This window comes from Aquarana catesbeiana, linkage group LG02 (assembly GCF_042186555.1).
Source record: "Aquarana catesbeiana isolate 2022-GZ linkage group LG02, ASM4218655v1, whole genome shotgun sequence".
NCBI lineage: Eukaryota > Metazoa > Chordata > Amphibia > Anura > Ranidae > Aquarana > Aquarana catesbeiana.
In genome coordinates, this window is record NC_133325.1 from 439,044,837 (window position 1) to 439,064,524 (window position 19,688).

Consider the following 19,688-nt stretch of genomic DNA (forward strand, 5'->3'; position numbering starts at 1 on the left):
TTTGTGGTGGTGGTGGTGGTATTGCCACAACACTGTAAGTCCTCACAGTTAGTCTTGGTGGGCGCAGAAACGGGCCCTGCTTTGAGATATTAGATCAAGAATTGTAATTACATGTCCCTGTTGAACAGGGGCAGAAAAATTGGGCCTTAGGCACTGGTGCCACAGCACTGCAACCCCTCACAGATACTCTAGTTGGAGCGCAGGAACAAGCCCTGCTGCAAAGTATTGCATCAAAAATTGTAATTACATGCCCCTGTTAAACAGGGGCTGAAAAATTGGGCCTTAGGCACTGGTGCTGGTGCCACAACACTGCAACCCCTCACAGATACTCTAGTTGGAGCGCAGGAACGAGCCCTGCTGCAAAGTATTGCATCAAAAATTGTAATTACATGCCCCTGTTAAACAGGGGCTGCGTAATTGGGCTTTAGGCACTGGTGCTGGTGCCACAACACTGCAACCCCTCACAAATACTGTAGTTGAGTGCAGCAACGAACCCTCCTTGCAAAATATTGCATCAAAAATTGTAATTACACGCCCCTGTTAAACAGGGGCTGAAAAATTGGGCCTTAGCCACTGGTGGCGGTGCCCAGAACCAAAAATATTCTTACAAGATATCAGCATGATCATTGAGGAGGAAGAGGATAGTCACTCAGCAGCAGCATAGGCATATTCTTGAAGGGATCTGACATTTCAAAAAAAATTATTCGGTTACATCAGCATCAGGTGCTTGGTAGCTGGTGGTGATCCAAGACTGATTCATTTTTATGAAGGTAAGTCGATCGACCGAGTCGGTGGACAGGCGCACCCTGTGATCGTTTACAAAACCTCCAGCAGCACTGAATGTGCGTTCCGAAAAAACGCTGGATGCAGGACAGGCCAGTAGCTCAATTGCATACTGTGCAAGCTCTGGCCAGTGATCCATCCTCAAGACCCAGTAACCCAGAGGATTTTCAGTGGGAAAGGTGTCCAAGTCAGATCTTGCCCCTAGGTATTCCTGCACCATGTAAAACAGACGCTGGCGATGGTTGCTGGAACCGATCATACCTTGGGGCTGTGGACTAAAAAATTGTCTGAACGCATCGGTCAGACGGCCACCTTCTCCACCGCTCCTTCTTTGACTGACTGAAGCCTAAGCAACACGTTGTCCAGGAACAGGAGTTTGTAACCTCCCAGTCTCTGGGAACGCATTGCACAGACCTTTCTGCAAGGCCTCCCGAAGATGTTTCATCCTCTGCTCTCTCTGTGATGGCAAGATAAGGTCCGCAACCTTACCCTTGTAACGTGGATCAAGGAGGGTTGCCAGCCAGTATTGATCCCTCTCCTTGATACCACGAATACGAGGATCCTTCCGCAGGCTTTGCAGGATCAGGGAGGCCATGCAGCATAGGTTTGCTGAGGCATTTGGTCCGGAGTCATCTGGATCACTAAGGACGACATGATCCGCAGCCACCTCCTCCCAGGCACGCACAAGTCCATGGGTTTCTTGGGACTGTAAATGATCCCTTAAAGACTGCTGCTGATCCTGAGTGCCAGGCTCCACCTCCATGCTGACACAATCCTACTTTCCTACTCCTCCTCCTCCTCCTCCTCGTCCTCCTCCTGTGTGATCGGCGGGCACGCAGGAACACTGTCTGGATAAAGGGGGCCTTGAGAGCTAAGGAAGTCCTCCTTCCTGCCTCTGTTCTGCCTCAAGTGCCCTGTCCATTATTCCACGCAGCATGTGCTCCAACAGGTAGACAAGGGGGACAATGTCACTGATGCATACACTGTCACTGCTCACCATCCTTGTGGCCTTCTCAAATGGTGACAGGACAGTGCATGCATCCCTGATCATGGCCCACTGGCGTGGGGAAAAAAAACAAGCTCCCCTAACCCTGTCCTGGTGCCATAGTCACACAGGTACTCATTGATGGCCCTCTGCTGCGTGTGCAGCCGCTGCAGCATGGCCAAGGTTGAGTTCCACCTGGTGGGCATTTCACAGATTAGGCAGTTCTTGGACAGGTTAAATTCCTTTTGAAGGTCAGCCAGCCGAGCACTGGCATTATATGACCGGCGGAAATGCACACAGACTTTCCTGGCCTGCCTCAGGACATCCTGTAAGCCCGGGTACCTGCCCAAGAACCATTGCACCACCAAGTTAAAGACGTGAGCCAAACAGGGCACATGAGTCATTTGTCCCTGTCGGAGGATGGAGAGGAGGTTGGTGCCATTGTCGCAAACCACCATTCCTGCCTTAAGTTGGCATGGCGTCAACCACCTCTGAACCTGTCCCTGCAGAGCTGACAGAACCTCTGCCCCAATGTGGTTCCTGTCCCCCAAGCACACCAGCTCAAGCACCGCATGGCATCTTTTGGCCTGCGTACTTGCGTAGCCCCTTGAACGCCTACGGAGCACCACTGGTTCCGAGGACAAAGCACAGGAAGAGGCCATGGAGGAAGAAGAAGAGGAGGGGGTGGAGGAGAGAGGGGTGTCACAATCATTAGTAGTGGCATTTTGGAGGCGTGGTGGCGGAACAACCTCCAGCACTACTGCACCTTGTCCTGCATCCTTCCCAGCTGCCAGCAGAGTCACCCAATGCGCTGTGAAACATAAGTAACATCCCTGTCCATGCCTGCTGGACCATGAGTCAGCGGTAATATGCACCTTACCGCTGACCGCCCTGTCCAGCGAGGCCAAGACATTGCTTTCCACATGCCGGTAGAGAGCCGGAATCACCTTCCGTGAGAAAAAGTGACGTTTGGGAACCTGCCACTGAGGAACCGCACATTCCACAAACTCACAGAAGGGGGCAGAGTCTACCAACTGAAAAGGTAGCAGTTGAATTGCTAGCAATTTTGCCAAGCTAGCATTCAACGGCTGGGCATGTGGATGGCTGGGAGCAAACTTCTTTCCGCGGTGCAGCAGCTGGGGCAAGAAATTTACCTGGTACAATCTGATGTCGGTGTACCGAAAGCAGATTGCACACAAGTACTTGGCTGTGACACACCTAATTCTACATCTTCATTCCTCTCAGTGCAGGTCTCAGAGAGGACTGAAGGTATAGTGGGGTTGGAGATCTCAGCTGATGAGGAGCAAGGAGAGGTCCTCTTTGTTCTTTGCTGTGGGTCTTTTAGGTACTCTTGCCAATGAACTGCATGGCAGGTCAACATATGTCTGGTCAAGCATGTGGTGCCGAGGTCACACTACACTAACATGTAAATAATGTAGCTGCCTGTGGTAGTGATAGGATCAGAAAAACACCACCAATCTACTACAGGTAGCTTTAACTGAACGCTGTGCAGAGGTCGCACTACACTAACTTGCCGCTTTAGCTGAGCACTGTGCAGAGGTCGCACTACACTAACTTGTAGCTTTAGCTGAATACTGTGCAGAGGTCGCACTACACTAACGTGTAGCTTTAGCTGAACACTGTGCAGAGGTCGCACTACACTAACTTGTAGCTTTAGCTGAACACTGTGCAGAGGTCACACTACACTAACTTGTAGCTTTAGCTGAACACTGTGCAGAGGTCGCACTACACTAACTTGTAGCTTTAGCTGAACACTGTGCAGAGGTCGCACTACACTAACTTGTAGCTTTAGCTGAACACTGTGCCGAGGTCACACTACACTAACGTGTAAATAATGTAGCTGCCTGCGGTAGTGATAGGATCAGAAAAACACCACCAATCTTCTACAGGTAGCTTTAGCTGAACACTGTGCAGAGTTCGCACTACACTAACCTGTAGCTTTAGCTGAGCACTGTGCAGAGGTCACACTACACTAACTTGTAGCTTTAGCTGAACACTGTGCAGAGGTCGCACTACACTAACTTGTAGCTTTAGCTGGACACTGTGCAGAGGTCGCACTACACTAACGTGTAAATAATGTAGCTGCCTGCGGTAGTGATAGGATCAGAAAAACACAACCAATCTTCTACAGGTAGCTTTAACTGAACGCTGTGCAGAGGTCGTACTACACTAACTTGTAGCTTTAGCTGAACACTGTGCAGAGGTCGCACTACACTAACTTGTAGCTTTAGCTGAACACTGTGCAAAGGTTGCACTACACTAATTTGTAGCTTTAGCTGAGCACTGTGCCGAGGTCGCACTACACTAACTTGTAGCTTTAACTGAACACTGTGCAGAGGTCGAACTACACTAACTTGTAGCTTTAGCTGAACACTGTGCAGGGGTCCCACTACACTAACTTGTAACTTTAGGTGAACACTGTGCCGAGGTCGCACTACACTAACGTGTAAATAATGTAGCTGCCTGCGGTAGTGATAGGATCAGAAAAACACCACCAATCTTCTACAGGTAGCTTTAGCTGAACACTGTGCAGAGGTCACACTACACTAACTTGTAGCTTTAGCTGAGCACTGTGCAGAGGTCGCACTACACTAACTTGTAGCTTTAGCTGAACACTGTGCAGAGGTCGCACTACACTAACTTGTAGCTTAAACTAAACACTGTGCACTGTAAATACTGTAGCTGCCTGACTTTGGTACTGATAGGATCTGAAGAACACAAGCAATTTTCTTCAGGTAGCTGTAAATACTGTAACAACACCTGCCTGCCTGTCAGTAGGAAGATAATAACAGGAACAGATCTAGCTAAACTGAATATATATATATATACACACACAACACCTGGGATGCATATATATACACAATACACTGTAAGTGCAGCTAACTGACTGACTGTCCTGGCTAATCTATCTAACTTAAATAAAATGACACTGTCTCTTTGTCTCTGTCTCTCAACACTGGAACACGCTACACAGGGCCGACGTGCAGGCAGCCTTATATAGTGTGGGGCATGTACTAAACCCCCTGTACAGACGGCACTGTGATTGGCCAAGCATGCGGGTCATTATGCATGCTTGGCCAATCATTAGCCAGCAATGCACTGCGATGCCGCAGTGAAATATGGGCCGTGACGCATCACTCGAATTTGGCACGAACGGCCCATATCGTTTGCAATTCAGCGAACGACTAAACAGACGATGTTCAAGTCGAACAGGAAGCTCATCCCTAATAAGGACACTTACCTGTCCAGGGAGCCCACGATGTTGGCACCTGAAGCTGATCTTCGGATCGACTCCTGGGTGCTGCCGCCACTATTCCTGGTAAGGGAACCAGTCACGGAAGATTTTCCGCTTCACTCCTGGTCCCCTACTGCGCATGCGTGAGTCACGCTGCATGTTCTGATTGATCCCTGCTGTCTTCTGGGACCTGTGTGTCTCCCAGAAGACAGCGGGGGGAAAGGAGGATTTTCCAGACATTGCGTAGATTTCCCCTGGAAGTGGGAGCAAATATCTGGACTTGACAGGTATCTGCTCCCCCCTACCCCCTGAAAGGTGCCAAATGTGACGCTGGAGGGGGGGGGAATCCGAACAGCAGAAGTTCAATTCCTGGGTGGAATTCCCCTTTAAGTTCCTTGGCATTCCCGAAAGTATCAACCATGACCATAGATCCAGAGATCCAAAGAAAAAGCGGTAATATTATTATTATGATTTTAAAAATAGTAAATACAATTTTTTTGGTTTATGTTTAAGGTCTGCCAAAATCCACTAATCTCAGGTTAACAAAACTTCTGCTTAGTCTGTGCATGCTTTCAAAGTGAAAGAGGAAGCTCGTCAGATGATGAATATTTCTGAAATTGAAGTTCCCTACAGGCTGCAATTGTCTTCTGTAAATTCCATTGGCAATTTTAGGAACAATAATACCATAGTTGATTTAGCACTGACTGCAGATACTGGGCAGATATTTTAAGAAAGATGTATCAGCCACAAGAGTTGACCTTGGTATAATATAGCGAAAAGGGAAAAAAATTATATATATAGGAATTTATTTAGCGGCTGAAAATGAGATGCGGGATCATTTACACAATATTTTATTCTACAGGAAGGTATACAATCTGATCATAAATGCGTTTTCTGAAAAAAAGAAATCATACTCAATTTTAATGTAAAAGATATAATATTTCAGGAATATAGAGCCTTTGGCATTAAATGAGCAATTTGTAAGGGGAGTCATAGTGGTAAATAAATCAAGTGCTCTGTAGACAAGGCGAACAGTCAGGAGAGTAAAAGAAATTAGAAAGAAAAATTAGAGCAAAAAGTAGAATAGAGATAATCAATTAGAGTTTGAGCTATAAGATTCCACATTCAATAATGCTGGGCACTACTTAGGGAATTAAATTGGGACTTTACCCCAAATTGAATCTAATCTCTGAAAAAGCTGTGCAATGGTAATCAAACTGTATTATTTAAAAAAAAAAGATCCCAGCCTACCAGACCTTTAGCTTAGGCACTGGTGAGGGATTCATGAATCTCCCAACATCCTTCTAGGAAGGTTACTTCACCAGAACCTGCAGGCAAGTCTCAGAAATCTAATAAATGAATTGCACCAGATCTTAGAGATCTAATGAGATTTCTATTGCGCATATATATTTCTAAATTTTATACATGTACAATTACAATGAAACATGCATAATTACATCAAGCAATTGTGTCTGGCTTTTGGAGGAGCTCCTGAGCTAGCTTATTTTGAAAAAAAAAGAATAGCATTAGGCTGAAAAAAAAAAACATTTTGCTCAATTGTTTCTTCCCAAGAATGGATGGCCAAGAAATGTAAACTGTAGTTGGGGAGGGCCTACACACATACGGTTTTTGCCTTATCTGACCATAACCTATTGGATTGTGCAAATGTTCTGTCAAAATGTGTTTGGGGTCACTGAAAAAGGATGGGATGAGGAGACTGAGAAAACCCAGGAGAGATTGCATTTTACTGTAGTATCTTTGTCTTATAACATCACAAGTTTGTATCAAATTAACAGAATGCATCTGTATGGTTGCTCAAAACCAGCAACCAAAATTAGTGCATGTCATTATTAGATCTGTCATCAAGCAGACCTTTAAGATGGATTAATCTCTAGATGACCTTGTCAGTAATCCAGTTGTAGCAGTTTTAATTAATAGAGAACTTTGGTTTAAGGAAAAAAAAACCTACTGACACAGTGTTATGTTTATTGAGGGAAGTGGAGAATTTAGGATAACATAATAGGGTCTATTTAAATTACTTGACCTCCGGAAATGATTTACTCCTTTCATGACCAGAGCATTTTTTTTGCTGTTAAGCACTGTGACTTTAACTACCAATTGCTTAGTCATTCAACACGGTATGCAAATGAAATTTATAAAAAAAGATTCACACAAATATAGTTTTCTTTTGGTGGTATTTGATCACCACTGGGTTTTTATTTGTAGTTATATAAACGAAACAAGATAAACATTTTGAAAAAAAAAAAAAACTATATTTTCTACGTTCTGTTATAAAACACATCTAATTAAAAATATTTTAAAAATCTTTATAAAGTTGCATTCTGCTACACGTGTTTGGTAAAACTGGTATATAAACTGCAATTCATGCAGCTTTAACGCTATACTGGAAAAGGCGGTGATCAGCGATTTCTAGTGGGATTGTGATAGTGTAGCACGCAATCTGGCACTAACACACCCTTGCTGGGAGGTACACTAACTGACACTGACATCAATAGTGACACTAATATAGTGATCATATATAATACTGTACACTAGGGATGGGCTTTATGTTGTTTTTTTTTACCATTTTCACACTTTTTTGTGAAATGGTAAGGGTATAATGTACCTGTTACCATTTTAAACAGGGGGGCGGGATCTGGGGGTCCCCTTGTTTAAAGGGGGCTTCCAAATTCCGATAAGCCCCCAGCCCGCAGACCACCACAACCACCGGGCAAGGTTTGTGGGGATGAGGCCCTTCTCCCCAGCAACATGTGGACAAGGTGCTTTGGGGGCTACCCCAAAGCACCCTCCCAATGTTGAGGGCATGTGCCCCTGGTATGGTTCAAGAGGGGGGCGCTCTCCCCCCCTTTTTTCCTGCGGCCTGTCAGGTTGCGTGCTTAGATAAGGGTCTGGTATGGATCTTTGGGGGCCATTTTTTTATTTTGGCGCGTGGTTCCCTTTATATCCATACCAATGCCCTTCAGGTCTGGTATGGAATTTAGGGGGAACCCCACGCATTTTTTTTTTCAATTTTGGTTCGGGGTTCCCCTGTGGAGGAATCTCATGCCCTTTTTATCAATGAACTTTTATGTGTATTGCCGGATCAACAATTCATTATAGCTGCGAATAGTTTTAAATGACTTTTTTTCCTTTAGAAATGTCATTTTGCTGTCAGACTGTTCTAAACACAGGAAACATGTCCCACTTTACAGGCATACTATAGACACCCCCCAGGTATGAAATTTAAAGGAATTTTACACTTTTATTGTTTCACTTTAAGAATTATTAAAATCACTGCTCCCGAAAAAACGTCCGTCTTTAAAACTTTTTTTTGCATTGATACATGTCCCCTGCGGTAGGACCCAGGTCCCCAAACACTTTTTATGACAATAACTTGCATATTAACTTTAAAATTAGCACTTTTGATTTTTCATGTTCGTGTCCCATAGACTTTAACGGTGTTCGCGTGTTCGAACAAATTTTTTGCCTGTTCACATGTTCTGGTGCGAACTGAACGGGGGGGGGGGGGTGTTATGCCCATCCCTACTGTAAACTATATTAATGACACTGGCTGGGAAGGGGTTAACACCAAGGGGAAATCAAGAAGTTAAAGTGGAGTTCCATCCAAAAATGGAACTTCCGCTTTAAGTACTTTTTTGGGGGGGTGAGCGGGCAGGTGGGAACTGGTTAAAAAAAAATATTTTGCAAATGTTTCTACATTCTTGCAAGCATTATACATATTATCCGTGATTTTTGTAATATATGTGTGTAACAGTTAGCTTGCTATCTTTCACAGGGCAAACATAACATTCGCTAAAATTCAATCCTAAGGGGGAAATTGCCCCAAGGATATTCATCCATGGAAGTAAACATTCACCAATGAAGAAAACAGTCTACCACTACAGGCTCAGAACATTTGAACAGCAGAGAAAATTAATATGAGGGAGACTTATGCACTTTGTAAACCTATGGAGATTCCTGTGCAAACAACTGAAAGGATGATTGTCTACAGCAAAACATTTGACAGTGGGATTATTACCACTGCTAAATGTGACAGCGTCCTTCTGGTTGTTAGGGAGCTGGCACCCACTGACATCTAACCAACCAGTGAGTCATGCCCACCTGGCACATTCAGCTGTTAACTAGGGATTCCCAACTGACAGGTAAAAGTAAAAAAAAATGCAAGCATAGTGTAAAGCAAAAAAAAAAAAACATGGCCCCTCCCAAAAATCCATACCAGATCTTTGTCCAAGCAAATAGCTGGAACAATACCAGGCCACTTTCTCTCAACATTGGGGTTACCATGCTGAAGAGGACAAGATCCTCTTCCCTACAATCCTGGTCTGAAGGTTGTGGGATCTGCAATTGGTGGGCTTATCAAAATCTAAGAGCCCCTTTAAAAATAAGGGGTTCCCACATAGCACCCCTCATGTGAATGAATAAGGGGTACATAATACCCCTGCTCATTCACACAACAAAGAAGCCAGGGGCCACGCTGTTGCATGATCTGTCACTGGCTGTGTCCATCGAACACAGCCGATGACTGATCAGTGTACCGGCCCATAGCCGGTACCATGTGACAGCGGTGACCAATCACAGCAGATCACATGGCAACTGTAAACAATGGGTGGGTTCTTTTCATGCCATCCATTATGCACAATTGTGTTGCTAGCTGTGATTGGTCACAGTGATTACATACCATCTGTACCTTGTGATTAGCTGTAGCCAATCACAGCTAATCAGAACAAAACAAACTGAATGAAATTCATTGCTATAAGCAATCATAATGTGTAAAAAAAATAAAAATAAAATACTGATCACTTACCCAGAGTAATACAATGTTACTGTGGTAACATTACACTGCTCAGGTCACAGTGTGCTAAAAAAAAAAAAAATCTTAAAAAAAGAAAAAAAATGAACAAAAAAGAAAAAAAAATGAAAAAAATATATATTATTTTTTTTTGTACTGTCACCAGTCAATGTTCCTGATCACTGCCACTGTACTGTACTTGTGACAGTATGCAAAACATTTCAAAATGTTTTTTTTTTATTTCTTCATTTTCTAAAATATGACAAATTCAAAAAAATTGCAATTCCTCTTACTAAATACCTTGGACTGTTTGCTTTCCAAAAAGGGGTCATTTGGGGGATAGTTGTACTGCCCTAATATTTTTGGGCCTTAAGAAATTATATAGGCCATCAGTACATCAGAACTGATTGATATTCAGATACCGTATTTATCGGCGTATAACACGCACAGGCGTATAACACACACCTTAACTTTCAGGGAAAAAACCTTACATTTTAAATAAAGAACATTGAAGCAAAGTAAGGGCCAGTGCCCATCAATGCAGCCTTATCAATGCCCATCTGCAGCCTCACCACTGCGCATCATTGCAGCTTCTAATATGCCCATCATTGCAGCCTGCTTAGTGCCCATCTGCAGCCTTTAATATGCCCATCATTGCAGCGTTCCCTGCTTAATGTCCATCTGCAGCCTCCCCTTTGCCGATCATTGCAGCCTCACCAGTGCTGGATTACACTCCTGTGTACCCAGCACTCAGTCACTCACAGTCCCGCCCAGCTCATATGATGAGACAGAACAGCGGTCCAATGCAGAGCCAGGGAGGCAGGGCTGTGTGTGACTGAGCGCCGGATACATAGTAGATTGCGGCTCTGTGTAATCCAGCGGTGCTAGTTCCCTCCTTCCACCCCAAGGCAGCAGGATTCAGAGTATAACACGCACACACGATTTCCCCCTGATTTTCAGGAGGGAAAAGTGTGTGTTATACGCCGATAAATTTGGTATATACCATAGTTTGTGGACTCTCTAACTTTCCTTCAGACTAAATAATATACACTGATTTGGGTTATTTTCACCAAAGAAATGTAGCAGAATACATTTAGGCCTAAATTTATGAAGAATGATTATTTATTTGGAAAATTTTATAACAGAAACCAAGAAAAACAAGTTTTTTTCAAAATTGACAGTCTTTTTTCATTTATTTAGGAAAAAATAAAAAAAAACAGTGGGGATTAAGTACCACCAAAAGAAAGCTCTAACCTTGTAAAAAAAATTATGAAAATGTATTTTCGGTAGAGTGTTGCGTGACCGCCCAATTGTCATTCAAAGTGTGACAGTGCTAAAAGAAAAATTGGCCTAGGCAGGAAGGGGGTAAAAGTGCCCTTTATTGAAGTGGTTAATTTAAAAAAAAGTCCCAAAGGTCACAGTCAATCTAGCATTTCAGATCCTCATCAGTCATGGTGCCTGACAGCCATCGACATACTGAATGAAAACAAAGCCTGCCTCTCACCAAACTTGTCGCTTAATTCTTGCTGAATGTTATCTCCTGATCCCTGCTGCCACAATATAAGCAAAGGTCTTCAGGTGACATCATTGACCATATATGAATATGGCAATATTTGGTCAATGATGCAATGTCACCAGAAATCTCTAGGTGTTCACATTGCAGAGGTTTCCCTGCTGGTCAAATTTTCAAATGTAATGCCGCGTACACACGAGAGGAATTTCCGACAGAAAGAGTCCGTTGGGAGCTTTCTATCGTATATTCCGACTGTGTGTATGCCCTATTGCACTTTTTCTGTTGAAAATTCAGACGGACTTAGATAGAGAACATGTTCTATATTTTTCCAACGGAACAAATTACTATCGAGCAGAATTCTGTTGAAACTCCGTCGTAATAACCTTCAGAGCTTATTCCAATGGCAAAACCGGTCATGTGTACAGGGCATTAGGCTATTTTCTCTATTGGTGTTAACTCTCAGGTCAGATGTTCTTAGTGCTATTTTTTTTCTTAGGATTGAACATTTGCTCAGCAAAAGGCAACTAGGAAGCTATTACACACATACTACAAACATTACGGATTATTTTTCTTCTTTATAATTGTATTTATATTAGGGTTTTTAACAAGTGAAAAGACAAAGTGAAAAGATCTTATAGAGCAAAAGCTCCTCTCAGAACATAATATTGCATATACCTTAAAGATAACTAGGTGAACATTATTGTGTTGTAACTACAATAGAAAGAAAAGTGAGGGATCAGTACTGAGGGTTTCAGAAAAAATGAAAATAAGGTTTACACATATCGGTGGAAAGTGCAAGGTATATGATGGATATCACTTAAGGTCTAATTGTAATTAGTAGGGATGAGCATAAGGAAGAGAGGTATCATAAATAGATTGAACTCACAGGTCCCAAACATTGTTAAAACGGTCTAGAGTGTCCCCAGGTTTGACCTTGAAATGTTCCATCCTTGTAACATTGTAAATAATATTTAGTAGCTCGTATGTGATGTGATGGTGTGTCTTTGGAAAACCAGTGCAGAGGTATAGCTCTCCCAGAGACAGTAAAAAGATGAGAATTATTTGTGTCTGGAGATATCAGAAAAGGGTAGACCTAAAAGAAAGTTAATTGGCTCCAAGGGAAAGGACATAGTAAAGAGTTGTTGTAAGGTTGACATCGCATGAGCCCAAAAAGGGCAGATGCAAGGGCATTGCCAAAAAATGTGGAAAAGAGAGCCATTGCTGTGACTGCATCTCCTGCACTTGGCAGGTACTGTATTATTGGATTTCCGTATGCAACATCCCAGGTGTTTTGCACCAGGGCATTATAATTTTATAATTATTCTCCCTGTGCACCACACAATCGGATGGCTTAGAACCGTATTCCCAGATTTTTTCACACAACTTGAGAGATATTGGTTGTTGAAGGGCCTGTGCCCATTTACACATATATAAAGGGAAATTCAATCTTAATGGGGGATTCTTCATGAAGAGGTTTGTATATAGAAGAAATTTGACTTGTTTGACGCTTCTCCAAAGTAAGGGAAGAAGCTCTGGCAATGAAGAAATGTTAAATTCGAAGGCAGAAATGATGAGCAGGGATATATTTAGAAGTTTATAAATCATCAAAAGAACAGAATTTGCGGGACACTGGGTTGACTAAGTGGTGCAGTTGAGAAAACGGTGCTTAGCTCATGCCAGCATATGCCCAGAAGACAAGTTCTAGGAGTTTGGGGTAATATAGATCATTAATCAAAGGCGAGCAGGATGAGAAGAAAGAATACTTCAACACAAATTTATTCCATATAGCCAATCTGTAGAGAAAAGGAGCAAGACAAAATCATCTATACACTACACAATCGTTAGAAACTCTAGACCATATCAATGAACATAGGTGAGGGAGGTATAATTGCATAGTTTTAATTTCTTTCCATCAATTTGGTGAGTATTGGGTAGACTATGAAACAATAGGTTGAAAGTGAGTAGCTAAATAGTATTTGATCAAGGCTGATGCATCTAGGCCCCCTCTGGATCATAGCGATAACAGACCTGTACAAACTATGCAATGGGTTTTGTTGTGCCAGATACAACTAACAAACATTGTCTGCATAGCTGGCAGTATCATCATAGGGACTGAGTTTGGGAGTGTTTCAAAAAGAAACATTAATTTGGCCATATTAGACACTTTTAGTACATTTATCCTGCCTAATAGGGAGATGTATCACATTGCTTCAATGATTGGATAATGCTTCAAAATAACAGGGGGTAAATTTCTTCATATAAAGTTAAGTGTGAGGCTGGGTTCACACATATTCAATGCGGGAACCAGTATGATTCCTTTGCGGGTTCCCACATCGCATGTCACTCGCAGGCAGTTCACACTGCCCTCTGCGAACAGCTGCAGTGTCAATAAAAAGTTAAAGACGGGGGGGCGTGGCCGACCGTAGCTGAAGATGGACGCCTGATTCCTCAGCTCGTCTCACAGGGGAGATAATACAGCTACTCAGGCCACACAGATAACACAATCCAGCGCCATTCTTGCACCTGGGACACTGGGGAACATGGCCAGCGTATCCAGAAAGAGAAACCCGGAGTACAAGCCCAAAAAACTCACCGAGTTTTCCTACAAGCCAGCGGAGCAGGTCAGTGAAAGCCAAGATGGCGCCGGCCAGGCCGCACCGAGCGAATCATACACGGATCTACCGGACGAATTCCCGGTAGAATCCGCTCCATCTGACCCCCCAGCTTTACCCACTCACTCCCTGGAAGGTGACCACCTCCTAAATAGCCCAGCGAAGGCTAAGATGAGGCTTGATGCGCCGCCACAGCGGCCGCCCTCTTCACAAATTGAGGCCCAGGCTTTCAATCCCCTTCTCAGCAACCAGGCCCTGCATTCATCAATGGCATCATTCCCCACCTCGGGGCAGCCTGTGATGGACACCACCTTAAAGGACATGCTACTGTCCCTACAGACCTCCCTTATGACAGATCTCTCCTCATTATTTGCTAAAATCTCCTCAGACATACACACTATAGATGAGAGAGTGACATCCATTGAAAAAAATATGAGTGACTGCACAGCCACAGTTAATGAAGTCATAGATGCGTGTGAAGATGTGAGGGAGGAACAAACATGGATCCGCGCCAAGCTGGCCGACTAAGAGGACAGATCTCGCAGGAACAATGTCAAACTGCGTGGAGTCCCCAAATCCATAATGCCTGCAGATCTACCAAGATACGCAAAAGAATTAATGCACGTCATTGTCCCAGAAGCATCCCCCAGGGACATAATCATAGACAGAATACACAGGATAGCCAAGCCATCCCACCTCGCTGCTTCTGTTCCCAGAGATGTTTTAATGAGAGTCCACTTCTTTCACATTAAAGAGAAACTCCTGCTGGGGGTCAAAAACAAATCTCCACTACCAGCTCCGTACACGGGAATACAGTTTTTCCCGGATCTCTCTAAATACACTATCCAGCTAAGAAGAAACCTGAACCCGATCACAAAGGGGCTTCAAAACAACAAAATACCATACAAATGGCGCCACCCAGCGACTATCCTGGTCACTAGGAATGGTCAATCTCACACCATACATGACCTAAACAAAGGTCTGCACCTCCTCCACAACTGGGGAATAATCACTGAACCTCCCAAGACCCCACCAACCCGCAGCGGCCCATCTAACGTCCGCAACCGTATCACCACCCCAGCTGAAGAGACCCTACAGATATTGCCATAGTAGGCCTAACTACTACTTCACCCCTCCCCTGGAGACCACGCAACCTTCCATTGATTGTTCAGCTCCCTTCGTTACAAACTGTTTAACCCCCAAATAGAGGCTGAAGCGGTGTTTACACCTCCTCTAAGTTGTTCTTTTCAACTAAGCACAGTTGCTTTATCGGCAGTTTGCTCATTGGGTTCCTAATATAAAGTGTGATTAACATTTTGCTCTATCCGCAGCTCCTTTAGCCAACCAATTCTCTACCAGGGGACCGAACTCCTTCTGCCAACAAACACAGATCGCAAGACCCTCCGTATCCTAGACCGGCACAACTAACTGTAAGTGACTCTCACTCAAACCTATTTCCATCCCACACCAATGCCACTAAACGTCCTTTCACTTAATGCCAAAGGATTGAACCACCCGGCTAAACGCCACTCTTTATGGAAAACCACCAGAGCTCTCCAGAGCGACATTCTCTGTATCCAAGAGACACATCTGATAAACTCAGACTCATCATTATGCAACAACCGCCAGTTCCCACACATCTTTCATGCTTGCCATTCTACCAAATCCAAAGGAGTCATGATAGCAATCAAGGACTCAGTGGACTTCCACCTATCCAACCTACTAATCGACCCTGATGGTCGCTACTTAATTCTAGTGTGCACCATCAACAAAATTTTCTACACTTTAACCAACATCTATGCACCAAATACCCAACAGATGAAGTTCATGCACAAAGTTCAGAGATTAATCAATCAGATAAAAAAAGGCCATGTAATTCTATGCGGGGACTTCAACAATGTTCCTGACGTCAACATGGACACATCAGCACCTGCGAAGCCGCGAATATCGCCATTGAAGAATTTTCTGTCCACACAGGACTTATTCGATGTGTGGTGCTGTCACCATGGTTCAGAAAAGGACTTTACCTTTTATTCACCCATGCACAATTCAAATTCACGAATTGATCTTTTTGCAACAGATAAATGGCTACTTCAGAATATATGTAAATCTGAAATCCACACCACAACATGGTCAGACCACGCCCCAATATCTATCTCTATCTCAGACACCACTCCACAACGCAACACATTTCTGTGGCCCGCAAACAACTACATACTGCAAAATGAAAAGTACACAACAGAAATCTCCAACCATCTCTCTGAATTTTTCTCTATAAACAAAGGCACAGTGTCTGACCATGGGGTGGTGTGGAACGCCCATAAGGCCTATATTAGAGGTTTGTTAATCAAACTAAGCTCCCTTCACAAAAAGAGGAGGACGCAGCGAATAGATGAGTTAACCACTCAAATTGCCTCCCTAGAACAACAGCATAAGACTAAACCCCAAACCCCAATAACCCACCAACTATTCAACCTAAGACAAGAACTGAAAACCTTACTCCTTCAATCATTTGAATATCTCCAACGTAGACTTAAAGCCACCTCTTATGCCACCTCCAATAAAGCAGGAAAATCTCTGGCAATGAAACTTAGGGGTAAAAGACTTAAAACTAAAATCTCTCAGATTATTCACCCCCATTCTAATATACCCCAGTCCAACCCTCAAGATATAGCCAACGCATTCAGCGATTACTATAGCGACCTTTACAATTTGAAACACGACACTAATACTCCACAACCCTCACCAGAAGAGATTAACCTCTTCCTCCAATCCATTCAGCTACCTACCCTGAATGAGAAACAGTTAGAGAAACTCAATAAGCTCTTTACAGACCAGGAAATTCTCTCATCAATAGATTCCCTACCTAATGGAAAAGCTCCAGGTCCAGACGGCCTAACAGCTAAATATTATAAACAATACTCCCCTCAAATCGTCCCACAACTTACTGAACTATACAATAACGCTGCCTCCTCCTCTAAACTTCCGAATGATTACTTAAATGCATTAATAGTTACGATACCAAAGCCAGGGAAAGAACCGAACTCCCCCAAAAACTTTAGACCAATCTCCCTACTCAACCTTGACCTGAAAATCTATGCTAAGACCATCGCCGCACGTCTATTAGACATTATACCTACCCTTATACATAGAGACCAGACAGGATTCACTAAAGGACGACAAGCACCAGACGCCACTAGAAGAATGCTCAACTTGATACATCATGCGGAATCCACCGGAATGCCTTCTCTGCTCCTCTCATTGGACGCAGAGAAGGCGTTCGACAGGGTTCATTGGACCTACCTTAAAATGGTCCTACAGAGATTTGGGTTCAGGCCCAAGTCTTTACACAGGGTATGCTCTCTAAACCATTCCCCATTACAAATGGCACGCGTCAAGGGTGTCCCCTGTCCCCACTTATCTTTAACTTACTAATGGAACCCCTAGCACAACATATTAGAACCAACACTACAATATCCGGGATTCAAATTGGTAACGTCTGTCACAAAATTAGCCTTTCGCGGACGATGTCATTCTAGCACTCACAAATCCCTCATCTTCCCTGGCTGCAGCACAAGATACTCTAAACTGGTTCAGTAAGGTATCCTATTATAAACTAAACACAACCAAATCCTCAATTCTAGATATTAATATTGATTCCACCACCAAGAATTTAGTCCAGACACAGTATTCTTTTGACTGGGCAGACAAGGTAATCACATACCTGGGAATTCAATTCCCAAAAACTACAAGACATATCTACTCCTCTAACTTTCTCCCACTCCTTCAAAAAATCAAATCTGATACACAACATATTGTTAAACATGAGCTCTCCTGGTCGGGGAGATTGGCAGCCTTTAAAATGACATGTCTTCCCCAAATATTATACTTCTTCCGTACACTGCCAATCCCAGTCCCAGCCTCCTTTTTTAAGACCCTTCAATCAATCTTCAATAAATTTCTTTGGAAAGGGAAAAAACCCAGATGTGCACATGCAAAATTAATCAAACACAGACTGGCGGGAGGCACAGGATCCATAGATTTTAGGGATTACTACCTCGCAGCAATACTTGCACAACTCCCAGAGTGGTTTCAATCTAACACCCAATCTCTATGGGCACAGATAGAAAATACATCGCTGATACACCCAAACCTAAAAAACTGGCTAATGAGTACCCCTTTGGGCTCCTATGTATCCCCCTCCATCTCCCCGACTATGAAAGCTTCAGTCTATGCCTGGAAAAAATTGATCACCCCCTCAGAATATAATCCCCCTAAAACATTCCTCAACATACCCCTAGAGACTCTTCACCATTTAACACCTGACCTCGGACTTTCCAAATGGTCCCTCAGTGGAATTCATTCACTACAACAACTTTTACAAGGTAATCAAATTAAACCCTTCTCCTAACTACAAGGGGAATATGCTCTCCCCGCCTCTGAAAGTTTCACATACCTCCGCATCCAACACTGTTTAAATAAAATACCTCTCCCTCTCTACAACATCCCCCAAAAGACATGGGACTTCCTCACAAACCCCACACCACGGCCCAAAGGCATATCCTACTCCTATAACCTCTTACAGGGTAAAAGATCCTTCACCAAGATGACCCCCCACTATCAATGGGAAAAAGATCTCACAAAAATATTCTCTGACAAACAATGGCAACTAGCTCTCAAGTCCACCTACAAAGCAACCCAATGTTCATCACTCTGGGAACTCATCCAGAAAATATCACTCCGTTGGTACTTAACCCCAGATAAACTAGCCACATTCAACACTAACACCCCCAACATTTCTAAACCTAAACATGGATGCTATACCTGGTCCTCTCAGACACACAACAACCCACATCCTATTAGCTTCCAGACTCAATATAACACGAAATTGGAAATCACACATCCCCTCTTCCATAACACAAACAAAAGACCTGGTCTCACTCCACTTCAGTTATGAAACAATGATGGCTTCCAGCAATGGTCGCCCATCCAAAGTCAATAAACAATGGTCACCCTGGATAAACTGGACCAAGGCTGCAGTCCATACCCAGAAACTCAATGACGACCTTAAACCTTCTTGACCGAGCAATGTGTACATCATATATGTGCCCTTATAGTTACACTCCGACCTCGGTAGAGGTTTCACACCTCAATGGAAAAGATGTGGACTGTACATACCTACTAATCTTGGGGGGGGCGTTCTCCCCTTGCGGCACAAAGAGATCCCACTTGGGGTGCTGCGATGGGAGAAGGCTCCCTAGATATATATTTGTATAAACTCATAGCCACAGTACAATGTATTTCTTTACCTAGACTCATCTGAATGCACGTTGCCCAATGTCAAACTGCTGACTATTACATGTAGTTCAAATAAGTTGTCTCTCTACTTTGTCTTTTACTTAAGAAACACGTCGTTGCACGACATACAATGTCTTGAATTGTACTTTGTAATTTCTTGCACAAAATAATAAAATATTTTGAAAACTAAAAAGTCAAAGACACCCCCAGATCGGTTTGCAGATCACAGTGCGAACTGTCAAATGGTATAGGAAGCAGATTGCATGGGTGTGAACACCCATGCGATCCGATTCCAGTGCGAACCAAAAACAGGGTCCTGCACTATTTTGGTGAGAAAGCTATGCAATTTCAGCCATACACTTTGTATGGCTGCAACGCATTGCACAGACATTGCATGTGATCTGCACAGTAATGCAGTGCATATCACATGT